Here is a 15468-nt window from a genome sequence, read left to right as displayed (position 1 = left end):
AAAGTACACTCATTCTGTTCCCTTTCTTTCCTACCTATATGCATTCCGTCAACTCCAGTCTTAGTATCTGATACAGTTTTACTTAAAATTGATATCTTTCACATTTTTGTATTGATCTATTTTGAGACTTTATGGGGACATAACACTCCCATAGACCCGGGACCCACTGGAGAATATATTAGAAGACTAGTCTCTGAAGTGAAGCCAACGTTTAGGGCACATCTGACTATGTTTTGTTGTAGAAAGTTACTCAGTATCTCAAAGTTTTACACAGCTAAAGATGATCATGGGTGAAACAACACTGGAGACTTTAATAACCTAACGGTTGAAGAGTCTTCTACTTTATCTTGTTTCCTTAACATGTAGCTGTTGTCCTGTCATGAGTGGGAAGACAGAAAGCAATGAGAGAGCTAGAGAGAGATACAAAGAGAGCCTGGCACTTAGCAGTTCTCAAACATGCAGACTCAGAAGGCATATTAGTGCAATGTTGCTTATGTTACTTCAGCCTGAATGTCATCTGCCCCAACTCAAAACAGAAATGATAAAGAATATGGTTCTCCAAAGAATACTTGGATTCTCTCTGAGATTCCAAGGTAGACACAGTTCCTGGAATAGTCACAACAAGACATACTTCAGTTGTCTGTTGGGTCACCACTTCATTGTCTATCCCTCTCTTCTATGCCTTCAGAAGTCAGGCTCTGAAAGACAGGCACAGAGATAGGACTATAGTGATGATGTTACTATTACTTCGGATGACTATTCTCTAGGTAAGTCTTCAGCTTACCTTGCAGAAGGCTTGTAAACAAACAGAGCAGATGGGTGTGGAAGGTGAGGCAGTGCTAGACTGGTTTCAGGTACAGAGTCTGCTTCAGCTGTATTTGCTGTTGTTAAAGTGAGTCTTGAATTACATCTGTTTGGAAATTTTTTTAAAATTAAGAAACTTTAACAGCTTTCATATTCTGAATTTTACTCCTGGTGAGAGTTTTGATTAGATCAAGGGACAGTAAGACACTTACTGCTTTCTCTCTTACATAATAATACATTTATAATAATCCCTTCATTTGATTTATGATTCTAATGCAACGGTAAATGGAATAAATATTCATGTTGTTTTCATTCTGTGGATACTAGAGTACTTATTGTCCTCCTTTATAAAAAAGGAACTGAACAAATATGATGCATCTGTGTGCCACTAAAGGTAGCTTCTTAGCCTGTACCATTGCCTTAAATACATGTATTGTTTTCTGAACATGAAATAAGTAATTACACGACCACCAACATTGTACTTAATTGAAAATATGAGGAATTGCTTCCTTTGTGCAGGCATGGATTTGCACAGCTCTCGCCTCTGTAATAGCCATTCTCCATCCCATGCACAGACCCTTCTCATGTAACAGCACTGTAGAGTAATACCCAAATGTCAGCCCACTTTTAATGCAGTAAATTTCAGGAATACAGTCAGCATCTAATCCTGCCCTTTGAATCCTTTTCCTAATGGCAACTTTTACAATCTTTCATTCCACGTTGAGGAATTCCATGGTTCTTTTAAAATTTTTCCCTCCTTTTTTGACTTAGCAATTCACTTCCTGCTATGGGAGCCCAAAGTGATAAAACAGTATGACATATAAAACCTATTCAGGGATTCTCATGATATTTCTGAGGCATGGTTCTTGAAGGCTCATATGCAAGGGTGGTCTTTGCTTGGTATCTGAGAATTTGGATAGTAAATAATTTCCGATATAAGTATGAGGCTTTTCAAATGCTTCATACTGATACTAATGCATTGTGATGGCACTGTTTCTTCAAGTAACATGCATTGTGTTGAATATATTAGGCAGCTTCTCATCTCGTGGGAAAAAAACACTTAAGATGTCTATTGATCTCAGATATCTCAGCCCTTCTGTGTTTGACTGCATTGTTTCTAAACCTGTGCAAAACATCCTTATGTACTGGGTACAGTGGAACAAAGCTGCCAATCTCTGCCAGTTCTGAACTATTCTAATCTACATCCCAGTCATGTTACTGGCCAATTGAGTCTTGTTCTGTTCCATGTGTGTCCTCAGAGTAAGCTCTTGGTCACCTGCTCATGGTCCATCCTTCCTCATTGTGACCTTCTTTTACTTCTCCTCCTCCCCCAACATGGTCCCTACCTGAGATACCCTCTATCCAAAGTTTCACCTTCTGCTCTCTCCTTCCAATTCACAGCCTCTAGCTCTTTATTAACCAGTCATGGATTATTAGAGAACATTCTTTACAGCACATTGGTCAATAAAATGCCCATGTCCAGACTGCAATGTGAACTTGGGGTACAGAACTCAGCATCTGAATACATAGCTCCCATGACCAACCCCAACAAAGGTGGAGACAGAATCAGAAATAGAGACATTTAAAAGACATATTCCTGTTGTGGTGAAATTTAAAAAGTTTTTTTATCCCACACTAGTGTAGGGCCACATGGCATCTGTGCAATATTTTTATCTCAATCAACAAAGTGTCTCACCCATTAAACTCCATCCCATATCAAACTGCCAATGGCTACTCTCTGAGCTGGGCAACAATCTCTCTACCCATCTAACTTCTCCAGACAGTTTGTTACCATGTCAGGCATACATATATCAATTCCATGGTGGGCCTAGTGTGTCCCACCACCACACTCTCTCTTGAACTCAATTACTTTGCCACATGGAAGAACACACCACATAATAACCTCTGATTGAATTGATAAGATATAATAGTTCCCCCAAATCCCAAGAGGGAGAGACCTGAATGTTCAGAAGTGGAGACAATCCTGAGACGACAGGACAGACTGTCACTTCTGCCCACTTCTGCTCACATTCCTGGCCCAGGAGGAAACTGCATAGTGCCTCTGGATACAGGAATATAGCAACAGTCAGCAGCAGGAATCTGCTAGTTTCTGCCTGTGCCTGGAACTGAACTGAACCAGTGCCACAGCTCTCTGCACCCAAATCCTGTGGGGGAAAGAGTAGGACCCTCAGAAGTGCATACAATCCTGAGAACTCAGAGGAGAAAACTACTTTCTGCCCAGATTCCTGTCCCAAGAGGAAATTGCCTAATGCCATCTGCATCCTATGGGCACAGGGATCTAGGAGCAGTCAGGAGCAGGACCCTTTGGGTTTCTGCCTGTGCTGATAGCTGAAAGCCAGTCATAAGGAGCCCCTACACACCTAAGAGCTGAGGTAAGACCAACTCTTCTGTGCAAAGCAACCTGCCTGGAGGCTTCAGGTTACACAAAGTCAGGAACAGCTTTCTGTTCCCAGAACTGGCTGAAAGAAAATAGGTCTACAGGAATACTGACACACAGGCCTAAAGGAGGGTAGATCCACTTTCAGAGACAGCAAGACAACGTAATACCAGAAACAACCTGATGGTGAGAGGTAAGTGCAGAAACGTAAGGAGCAGGAACCAAGAATACTTGGCATCATAAGAGTCCAGTTTTCACACCAAAGCAAATAATGGATATTCAAACACACCAGAAAAGCAAGATTTAGATTTAAAATCACATTTTATGATATGATGGAGGATCTAAGAAGGTCATAAATAACTCCATTAAAGAAATACAGGACAACACAGGTAAACAAGTAGAAGCATTTAAAGAGGCGACACAAAAATCCCTTAAAGAATTACAGGAAAATACAAACAGGTGAAGGAATTGAACAAAACCATCCAGGATTTAAAATGGAAATTGAAACAATAAAGATAGCACAAAGGGAGACAACCCTGGAGATAAAAAACCTAGGGAAGAGATCAGGAGTCATAGATGCAAGCATCACCAACTGAATACTGAAGAGATAGAAGAGGGCAGAAGAGATTCTCAGGGGCAGAAGATACATTAGAAAATATCAACGCAATCATCAAACGTAACATAAAATGCAAAAAGCTCCTACCCAAAAACATCTGGGAAATCAAGTAGACAATGACAAGATCAAACCTAAAGATAATAGTCAAAGAAGAGAGTAAAACCTCCCAACTTAAAGGGCCAGTAAATATCTTCAACAAAATTACAGAAGAAAACTTCTCTAGCCTAAAGGAAGAGATGCCCATAAACATACAAGAAGCCTACAGAACTCCAAATACATTGGATCAGAAAAGAAAGTCCTCCAGTCACATAATAGTCAAAACATCAAATGCACAAAGCAAAGAAAGAATATTAAAAGCAGTAAGGGAAAAAAGTCAAGTAACATATAAAGGCAGACCTATAAGAATTACACTAGATTTCTCACCAGAGACTATGAAAGCCAGAAAATCCTGGGCAGATGTCATACAGACCCTAAGAGAACACAAATGCCAGCCCAGGCATCTATATCCAGCAAAACTCTCAGTTAGCATAGATTGAGAAACCAAGATATTCCACGACAAAACCAAATTTACACAGTATCTTTCTATGAATATAGCCTTATAAAAAATAATAGATGGAAACTCCAACACAAAGAAGGAAACTACACCCTAGAAAAAGCAAGAGAGTAACCTCCTTGAATGAAAGAAAAAGAAGAGAGACACACAAACATAAATCCACCTCTAACAACAAAAGCAACAGGAAACAACAATCACTATTCCTTAATATATTTTAACATCAATGGACTAGATTCCTCAATAAAAAGATATAGTCTAACAGATTGGATATGTAAAGAGGACACAGCATTTTGATGCATACAGGAAATATACCTCAGAGACAAAAAGAGACACTACCTCAGAGTAAATGGCTGGAAAAAATGTTACAAGCAAATGGTCCCAAGAAACAAGCTGGAGTACTCATTCTAATATCAAATTAATTGATTTTTCAGCCAAAAGTTCACAAAAATATAAGGAAGGACACTTCATATTCATCAAAGGAAAAATCCACCAAGATGAACTTTCAATCATGAATATATATGCTCCAAATGCAAGGGCACCTACATTCATAAAAGAAACCTTAATAAAGCTCAAAGTACACATTGCACCTCACACAATAATAGTAGGAGATTTCAACATCATACTCTCATCAATGGACAGATCATGGAAACAAGTTAAACAGAGACATAGAGACACTAACAGATGTTACAAACCAAATGAACTAACAGGTATTTATAGAACATTTCATCCTAAAGCAAAGGGGTATACTTTCTTCTCAGCACTTCATGGTACCTTCTCCAAAATTGACCATATAAATTGGTCACAAAACTTGCCTCAAGAAGATTGAAACAATCCCTTGCACCCTATCATATCACCATGTACTAAGGCTGGTCTTCAAAAACAACAGAAAGCCCACATACACATGGAAGTTGAACAATGCTCTACTCAATGATAACCTGGTCAAGAAAGAAGTAAAGAAAAAAATTAAATGCTTTTTAGAATTTAATGAAAATGAAGGCACAACATACCCAAACTTATGGGACACGATGAAAGCAGTGCTAAGAGGAAAACTCATAGCTGTGTGCCTTGTAAAAGAAAGTGGAAAGAACATACACTAGCAGTTTGACAGCACACCTGAAAGCTCTAGAACAAAAAGAAATAAATACAACCAAGAGAGGTAGACAGCAGGAAATCATCAAACTCAGGTCTGACATCAACAATGTAAAAACAAAAAGGACTATATACAAAGAATCAACAAAACCAGGAGCTGGTTCTTTGAGAAAATCAACAAGATAGATAAACCCTTAGCCAGATAAACCAGACAGCACAAAAGAGTATCCAAATTAACACAATTGAAATGAAAAGAGAGGGAAGATAGGGGCACTGGAGCTGCAGATCCCCTGTGCTCCAGACACCGCCAGGACCTGAAGGGACCAGATCAACAGTTCTCTGCACCCAAATCCCGTGGGAAGGAGAGCTAAACCTTCAGAGAGGCAGACATGCCTGGGAAGCCAGAAGAGACTACACTCTGCCCACATTTCTGACTCCAGAGGAAAACACCTAATGCCATCTGGGACCCCGGTGCACGGGGGCTCCCGGAAAAGGTGGTGCATGCCCTCCTGGGTGCCAACCTCACAGAGAGCTCAAAAGCAACACCCCACGAGCAAACTTGAGCCACAGGACAACAGGTAAGGCCAACTATTCTGCTCCAAGCAATCTTCCTGGTGAACTCAGGACACAGGCCCACAGGAACAGCCGAAGACCAGTAGACAGAAAAAAATACGCCTGAAAGTAGAACACTCTGTTCCCATAACTGGATGAAAGAAAACAGGAAAACAGGTCTACAGCACTCCCCACACAGTCCTATAGGACAGTCTACCCACTGTCAGAAATAGCAGAACAAAGTAACACCAGAGACAATCTGATGGAGAGAGGCAAGCGCAGGAACCCAAGCAACAGAAACCAAGACTACATGGCATCATCGGAGCCCAACTCTCCCACCAAAGCAAACACAGAATATCCAAACACACCAGAAAAGCAAGATCTAGATTTAAAATCATATTTGATCATGATGCTGGAGGACTTCAAGAAAGACATGAAGAACTCCCTTAGAGAAACACAGGAAAACATAAATAAACAAGTAGACGCCTATAGAGAGGAATGACAAACATCCCTGAAAGAATTCCAGGAAAACATAATCAAACAGTTGAATGAATTAAAAATGGAAATAGAAGCAATGAAGAAAGAACCTAGGGAAACAACCCTGGATATAGAAAACCAAAGGAAGAGACAAGGAGCTGTAGATACAAGCATCACCAACAGAATACAAGAGATAGAAGAGAGAATCTCAGGAGCAGAAGATTCCATAGAAATCATTGAAACAACTGTCAAAGATAATGGAAAATGGAAAAAGCTACTGGTCCAAAACATATAGGAAATCCACAATGAGAGGGTCAAACCTAAGGCTAATAGGTATAGAAGATAGTGAAGACTCCCAGCCTCAAAAGACAAGTAAATACCTTCAACAAAATCATAGAAGAAAACTTCCCTAACCTAAAGAATGAGATGCCCATAAACATACAAGAAGCCTACAGAACTCCAAATAGATTGGACCAGAAAAGAAACTCCTCCCGTCACATAATAGTCAAAACACCAAACGCACAAAATAAAGAAAGAATATTAAAAGCAGTAAGGGAAAAAGGTCAAGTAACATATAAAGGCAGACCTATCAGAATCACAGCAGACTTCTCGCCAGAGACTATGAAAGCCAAAAGATCCTGGACAGATGTCATACAGACCCTAAGAGAACACAAATGCCAGCCCAGGTTTCTGTATCCTGCAAAACTCTCAATTAACATAGATGGAGAAACCAAGATATTGCATGACAAAACCAAATTTACACAACATCTTTCTATAAATCCAGTGCTACAAAGGATAATAAATGGTAAAGCCCAACATAAGGAGGCAAGCTACACCCTAGAAAAAGCAAGAAACTAATCATCTTGGGAACAAAACAAAGAGAAGAAAAGCACACAAGCATAACCTCACATCCAAATATGAATATAAAAGGAAGCAATAATCACTATTCTTTAATATCTCTCAACATCAATGGTCTGAACTCCCCAATAAAAAGATATAGATTAACAAACTGGATACACAATGAGGACCCTGAATTCTGTTGCCTACAGGAAAAACACCTCAGAGACAAAGAAAGACACTACCTCAGAATGAAAGACTGGAAAACAACTTTCCCAGCAAATGGTCTGAAGAAGCAAGCTGGAGTAGCCATTCTAATAGCGAATAAAATCGATTTTCAACTAAAAGTCATCAAAAAAGATAAGGAAGGACACTTCATATTCATCAAAGGAAATATCCACCAGGATGAAGTCTCAATCCTAAATATCTATGCTCCAAAGACAAGGGCACCTACATACATAAAAGAAACCTTACTAAAGCTCAAAACACACATTGCACCTCACACAATATTAGTAGGAGATTTCAACACCCCACTCTCATCAATGGACAGGTCATGGAAACAGAAATTAAACAGATACATAGACAGACTAAGAGAAGTCATGAACCACATGAACTTAACAGATATTTAAAGAACATTCTATCCTAAAACAAAAGGATATACATTCTTCTCACCACCTCACGCTTCTTTCTCCAAATTCACCAAATAATTGGTCATAAAATGGGCCTCAGCAGACACAGAAAGATAGAAATAATCCCATGCGAACTATCAGATCACCAGGGGCTAAAGCTGGTTTCAATAACAATAAGGGTAGAACGCCCACATATACATGGAAGTTGAACAATGCTCTACTCAATGATAACCTGGTCAAGGAAGAAATGAAGAAAGAAATTAAAGACTTTTTAGAATTTAATGAAAATGAAGGTACAACATACCCAAACTTATGGGACACAATGAAAGCTCTGCTAAGGGGAAAACTCATAACTCTGAGTGCCTGCAGAAAGAAACAGGAGAGAGCATAAGTCAGCAGCATGACAGCAAACCTAAAAGCTCTAGAAAAAAAGAAGCAAATACACCCAGGAGGAGTAGAAGACAGGAAATAATCAAACTCACAGCTGAAATCAAACAAGTAGAAACAAAAGGGACCATAGAAAGAATCAACAGAACCAAAATTTGGTTCTTTGAGAAAATCAACAAGATAGCTAAACCCTTAGCCAGACTAATGAGAGGACACAGAGAGTGTGTACAATTAACAAAATCAGAAATGAAAGGGTAGACATAAGAACAGAATCAGAGGAAATTAAAAAAATCATCAGATCCTACCTCAAAAATCTACATTCAACAAAACTTGAAAATCTGCAGGAAATGGACAATTTCCTAGACAGATACCAGGTACTGAAGTTAAATCAGGAACAGATAAACCAGTTAAACAACCCCATAACACCTAAAGAAAAAGAAGCAGTCATTAAAGGTCTCCCAACCAAAAGGAGCCCAGGTCTAGACAGGTTCAGTGCAGAATTCTGTCAGACCTTCATAGAAGGCGTCATACCAATACTATCTAAACTATTCCACAAAATTGAAGTGTGTAACAGATGAAACAGATGGAGCACTACCGAATTCCTTCTATGAAGCCACTATCACTCTTATACCTAAACCACACAAAGACCCAACAAAGAAAGAGAACTTCAGACCAATTTCCCTTATGAATATTGACACAAAAATACTCAATAAAATTCTGGCAAACTGAATCCAAGAGCACATTAAAAGAATCATCCACCATGATCAAGTAGGCTTCATCCCAGACTTGTAGGGATAGTTTAATATATGGAAAACCATCAACGTGATCCATTATATAAACAAACTGAAAGAACAAAACCGCATGATCATTTCACTAGATGCTGAGAAAGCATTTGACAAAATTCAACACCCCTTCATGATAAAAGTCCTGGAAAGAAGAGGAATTCAAGGCCCATACCTAAACATAGTAAAAGCCATATTCAGTAAACCAGTCGCTAACATTAAACTAAATAGAGAGAAACTTGAAGCAATCCCACTAAACTCAGGGACTAAACAAGGCTGCCCACTCTCTCCCTACTTATTCAATATAGTTCTTGAAGTTCTAGCCAGAGCAATCAGACAACAAAAGGAGATCAAGGGGATTCAGTTTGGAAAAGAAGAAATCAAAATATCACTATTTGCAGATGATATGATAGTATAATTAAGTTATCCCAAAAGTTCCACCAGAGAATTCCTAAACCTGATGATCAACTTCAGCAAAGTGCCTGGGTATAAAATTAACTCAAATCAGTAGCCTTCCTCTTCACAAAAGAGAAACAAGCCAAGAAAGAAATTAGGGAAACGACACCCTTCATAATAGACCCAAACAATATAAAATACCTCAGTGTGACTTCAACCAAGCAAGTAAAAGATCTGTACAATAAGAACTTCAAGCCTCTGAAGAAAGAAATTGAAGAACACCTCAGAAGATAGAAAGATCTCCTCCCATGCTGATGGATTGGCAGGATTAATATAGTAAAAATGGTCATTTTACCAAAAGCGATCTACAGATTCAATACAATCCCCATCAAAATACCAATCCAATTCTTCAGAGAGTTAGACAGAACAATTTGCAAATTCATCTGGAATAACAAAAAACCCAGGATAGCTAAAACTATCCTTAACAATAAAAGGACTTCTGGGGGAATCAGTATCTCTTAACTCAATCAGTATGACAGAGGAATAGTGATAAAAACTGCATGGTATTGGTACAGAAACAGAGAGATAGACCAATGGAATAGAACTGAAGACCCAGAAATGAACCCACACACCTATGGGCACTTGATTTTTGACAAAGGAGCCAAAACCATCCAATGGAAATAAGATAGCATTTTCAGCATATGGTGATGGTTCTAGTGGAGGTCAACATGTAGAAGAATGCAGATCGATCCATGCTTATCACCCTATACAAAGCTTAAGTCCAAGTGGATCAAGGACCTCCACATCAAACCAGATACACTCAAATTAATAGAAGAAAAAGTGGGGAAGCATCTCGAACACATGGGCACTGGAAAAAATTTCCTGAACAAAACACCAATGGCTTATGCTCTAAGATCAAGAATCAACAAACGGGATCTCATAAAACTGCAAAGCTTCTGTAAGGCAAAGGGCACTGTGGTTAGGACAAAACGGCAACCAACAGATTGGGAAAAGATCTTTACCAATCCTACAACAGATAGAGGGCTTATATCCAAAATATACAAAGAACTCAAGAAGTTAGACTGCAGGGAGACAAATAACCCTATTAAAAAATGGGGCTCAGAGCTAAACAAAGAATTCACAGCTGAGGAATGCCAAATGGCAGAGAAACACCTAAAGAAATGTTCAACATCTTTAGTCATAAGGGAAATGCAAATCAAAACAACCCTGAGATTTCACCTCACACCAGTGAGAATGGCTAAGATCAAAAACTCAGGTGACAGCAGATGCTGGAGAGGATGTGGAGAAAGAGGAACACTCCTCCATTGTTGGTGGGATTGCAGACTGGTAAAACCATTCTGGAAATCAGTCTGGAGGTTCCTCAGAAAATTGGACATTGAACTACCTGAGGACCCAGTTATACCTCTCTTGGGCATATACCCACAAGATGCCCCAACATATAAAAAAGACTCGTGCTCCACTATGTTCATAGCACCCTTATTTATAATAGCCAGAAATTGGAAAGAACCTAGATGCCTTTCAACAGAGGACTGGATACAGAAAATGTGTTACATCTACACAATGGAATATTATTCAGCTATCAATAACAATGACTTTATGAAATTCATAGGCAAATGCAGGGAACTGGAAAATATCATCCTGAGTGAGGAAACCGAATCACAGAAAAGTACACATGGTATACACTCACTGATAAGAGGCTATTAGTCCAAATTCTTGAATTACCCTAGGTGCACAGAGCACCTGAAACTCTCGAGGGATGATCAAAATGCAAATGCTTCCCTCCTTCTTTAAAAGGGGAACAAGAGTACCCTTGGCAGGCAATAGGGAGGCAATGATTAAAACAGAGGCAGAAGGAACACCCATTCAGAGCCTGCCCCAATGTGGCCCATACATATACAGCCACCCAATTAGACAAGATGGATGAAGCAAAGAAGTGCAGGCTGACAGGAACCGGATGTAGATCTCTCCTGAGAGACACAGCCAAAATACAGCAAATACAAAGGCGAATGCCAGCAGCAAACCACTGAACTGAGAGTGCGGCCCCTGTTGAAGGCATCAGAGAATGGACTGGAAGAGCTTGAAGGGGCTTGAGACCCCATATGAACAACAAGGCCAAGCAACCAGAGCTTCTAGGGACTAAGCTACTACCCAAAGACTATACATGGACTGACCCTGGGCTCCAACCTCATAGGTAGCAATGAATAGCCTAGTAAGAGCACCAGTGGAAGGGAAACTCCTTGGTCCTGCGAAGAGTGAACCCCTGAATGATCGTGATTGTTTGGGGGAGGAAGGTAATGGGGGGAGTATGGGGAGAGGAATACCCATCAAGAAAGGGAGTGGGAGGAGTAAGGGGGATGTTGACCTGGAAACCGGGAAATGGAATAACAATAGAAATGTAAATAAGAAATACTCAAGTTAATAAAGAAAAAAAAAGGAAATGAAAAGGGAGATATTACCACAGAATCTGAGGAAATTCAAAAATCACCAGATCCTAGTGTAAAAGTCTATATTCATCAAAACTGGAAAATCTGGAGGAAATGGTCAATTTTCTAGGCAAATACCAGGTACCAAATCTAAATCATGATCAGATCAACCACCTAAACAAGCCCATAGCACCTAAAGAAATAGAAGCAGTTATTAAAATTCTCCCAACCTTTTTAGAGCCCAGGACCAGATGGGTTTAGTGTAGAATTCTATCAGACCTTCATAGAAGACCTCATACTAATACTGTCCAAACTATTCAACAAAATAGAAACAGACAGAGCACTATCCAATTCCTTTTATGGAGCCACAATTATGTTTATACTTAAATCACACAAAAACCAAAAAAGAAATAGATCTTCAGACCGATTTCCCTGATGAATATTGATGCAAAAATACTCAATGAAATTCCTGCGAACTGAAACCAAGAACACATCAAAACGATCATCCATCATGATCATGTGGGCTTCATCCTATGGCTGCAGGGATATATATGGAAATTCATCAATGTAATCCACTATATAAACAAATTCAAGGAAAAAACATTAGATGCTTCATGATACAAGTCCTGAAAAGATCAGGAATTAAGGCTCTTACCTAAACATAGTAAAAGCGATATACAGCAAATCAGTAGCTAACATTAAAGTAAATCGAGAGAAATTTGAAGCAACCCCACTAAAATCAGGGACTAGACAAGGCTGCCCACTCTCTATACTTACTCAATATAGTATTCAAGTCCTAGCCAGAGCAATCACAGAATGAAAGGAGGTCAAAAGAATATAAATTGGAACAGAAGAAGTCAAAATATCACTATTTGCAGATGATAATGATAGTATACTAAAGTGACCCCAAAAATTTTACCAAAGAACTACTAAGCCTGACAAACAACTTCAGCAAAGTGTCTGGATGCAAAATTAACTTAAACAAGTCAATAGCCTTCCTCTACCAGGATAAACAGGTTGAGACAGAAATTAGTGAAATTACACCCTTCACAATAGTTCCAAATAACATAAAATACCTTGGTGTGATTCTAACGAAGCAAGTGACAGATCTGTATGACAAGAACTTCAAGTCCTTGAAGAAAAAAATTGAAGATCTCAGAAGATAGAAAGATCTCCCATGCTCATGTATTGGCAGGATTAATATAGTAAAAATGGCCATTTTACCAAAAGTGATCTACAGATTCAGTGCAATCCCCATCAAAATTGCAATCCAATTCTTCATACAGTTAGAAAGAGCAATTTTCAAGTTCATTTAGAATTATTAAAACCCCAGGATAGCAATAACTATACTCAACAATAAAAGAACTTCTGGGGGAATCACCATCCCTGACCTCAAGAAGTATTACAGAGCAATAGTGATATAAACTGTATGGTATTGGTACAGAAACAGGCAGATAGATCAATGGAACAGAATTGAAGATCCAGAAATGAACCACACACCTGTGGTCGCTTGATCTTTGACAAAGGAGCTAAAACCATCCAATGGAAAAAAGATAAAATTATCAACAAATGGTGCTGGTTCAACTGGAGGTCAGCATGTAGAAGAATGCAAATCGCTCCATTCTTATCGTCCTGTAGAAAGCTTAAGTCCAAGTGGATTAAGGATCCACATATAAAACCAAGTACACTCAAACTAATAGAAAAAAAAGTGGGGAAGAGTTTCCATCATATGGGCACTGGGGACAATTTCCTGAATCAAACACAAATGGCCTGTGTTGTAAGATCCGGATTCAACAAATGGGACCTCATAAAACTGCAAAGCTCCTGTAAGGCAAAGGACACTGTTATTAGGACAAAGGGGCAACCAACACATTTGGAAAAGATCTTTATAAATCCTACATCTGATAGAGGACAAATATCCAGAATATACAAAGAACTCAAGAAAGTAGACTCCAGAGAGCCAAATCACTCTATTAAAAATGGTGTACAGAGCTAAACAATCCAGCTACCAGTGAGGTTCATCAGAGACTCAATAGCACAGGTTTTCCCTAAAGCCTGTCATGCAGATAAATAATCTAGCACAGACCCTACTCTTAGAAAAATAATCATTTTTTCAGTTGATAATTGGATTAGAAAAACTGTTCTCAAAATATGAATGTCGAAATGTCTTTGTGAATGTCATTGCATTGGGAATCAAGTTTTCAGCATTCAAATGTAGAGAGGGCTTCAGCCCCATTAATGGATTAATCTCTTAAAGGAGTCATAACTCAATTGGCCATGAGGAGAAAGGGGAGACTTAGGAGACAGGGCATTGTTGAAATAGGTGAAGGATATACTTATCATGCTATCTTTATAATATGCTTATAGAAAACAATCGTATTCAGCTTCCCATCATGCCCCTTTCCCACATCCAAAGTTTTAATGTTTCAGGTCATTGGGGAACCATGGACCACATTGCATGAGTAGATTTGCCATACAGCAATAATTGGATTTTTAAGATTCAGTTGAAGAGTTCCATTTTCCAGGAGGCTTTCTCTTTTTTCTTTTATTAATTTTTTTTGGTTCTTTTTTTCGGAGCTGGGGACCGAACCCAGGGCCTTGCGTTTCCTAGGCAAGTGCTCTACCACTGAGCTAAATCCCCAACCCAATTTTTTATTAGATATATTTCTTTACTTACATTTCAAATGTTATTTCCTTTCCCGGTTTCCTGTCTATAGCCTCCTTCCCCCATACAGGTATTCCCCCCATCCATCCCTCTTACTGCCCCCATATTCCCCTGCACTGGGGGTCCAACCTTGGCAGAACCAAGGGCTTTCCCTTCCACTGGTGCCCCAACAAGGCTATCTCTGCTACATATACAGTTGGAGCCCTGGGTCAGTCCATGTATAGTCTTTGGATAGTGGTTTAGTCCCTGGAAGCTCTGGTTGGCTGGCATTGTTGTTCTTATGGGGTGGCAAGCTCCTTCAACTCTTTCAATACTTCCTCTAATTCCCCCCAAGGGGGTCCTGTTCTTAGTTCAGTGGTTTGCTGCTAGTATTGACCTCTGTATTGGACATGCTATGGGTGTGTCTCTCAAGAGAGATCTATATCTGGTCCCTTTCCCCATGCATTTTTTAGCTTCATCAATCATATCTAGTTTTGGTGGCTGTATATATATGGGCCACATGTGGGGCAGGCTCTGAATGACTGTTCCTTGAGTCGCTGCTCTAAACTTTGCTTCATATCCTCCAGGAGGCTTTCTTGATTGCTCATTATACTCAGGAACAATGGACTGTCATTTGTGTCTTGTATATCTAGAATCCTGCTGTTATTCAACAAGGGTGTATATGTGTGTCCTTGTTCATGCATTTGTGTATGGAAAGAGTCATGCCTTTCTGAATATATCGACCTACTTCTTAAATAATGTTCACCGAGGTCCTCTCATGGTTTTCTAGTTTGTGATGTCTGTTTGACTGTGCATGTTCTGTTCCTTCTACAGATTTATTAGTACCGAGGAAAGAGGAC

The sequence above is a fragment of the Rattus norvegicus genome, chromosome 2, assembly GCF_036323735.1.
Source record: "Rattus norvegicus strain BN/NHsdMcwi chromosome 2, GRCr8, whole genome shotgun sequence".
Taxonomy (NCBI): Eukaryota; Metazoa; Chordata; class Mammalia; order Rodentia; family Muridae; genus Rattus; species Rattus norvegicus.
This window is presented reverse-complemented; position numbering follows the sequence as displayed.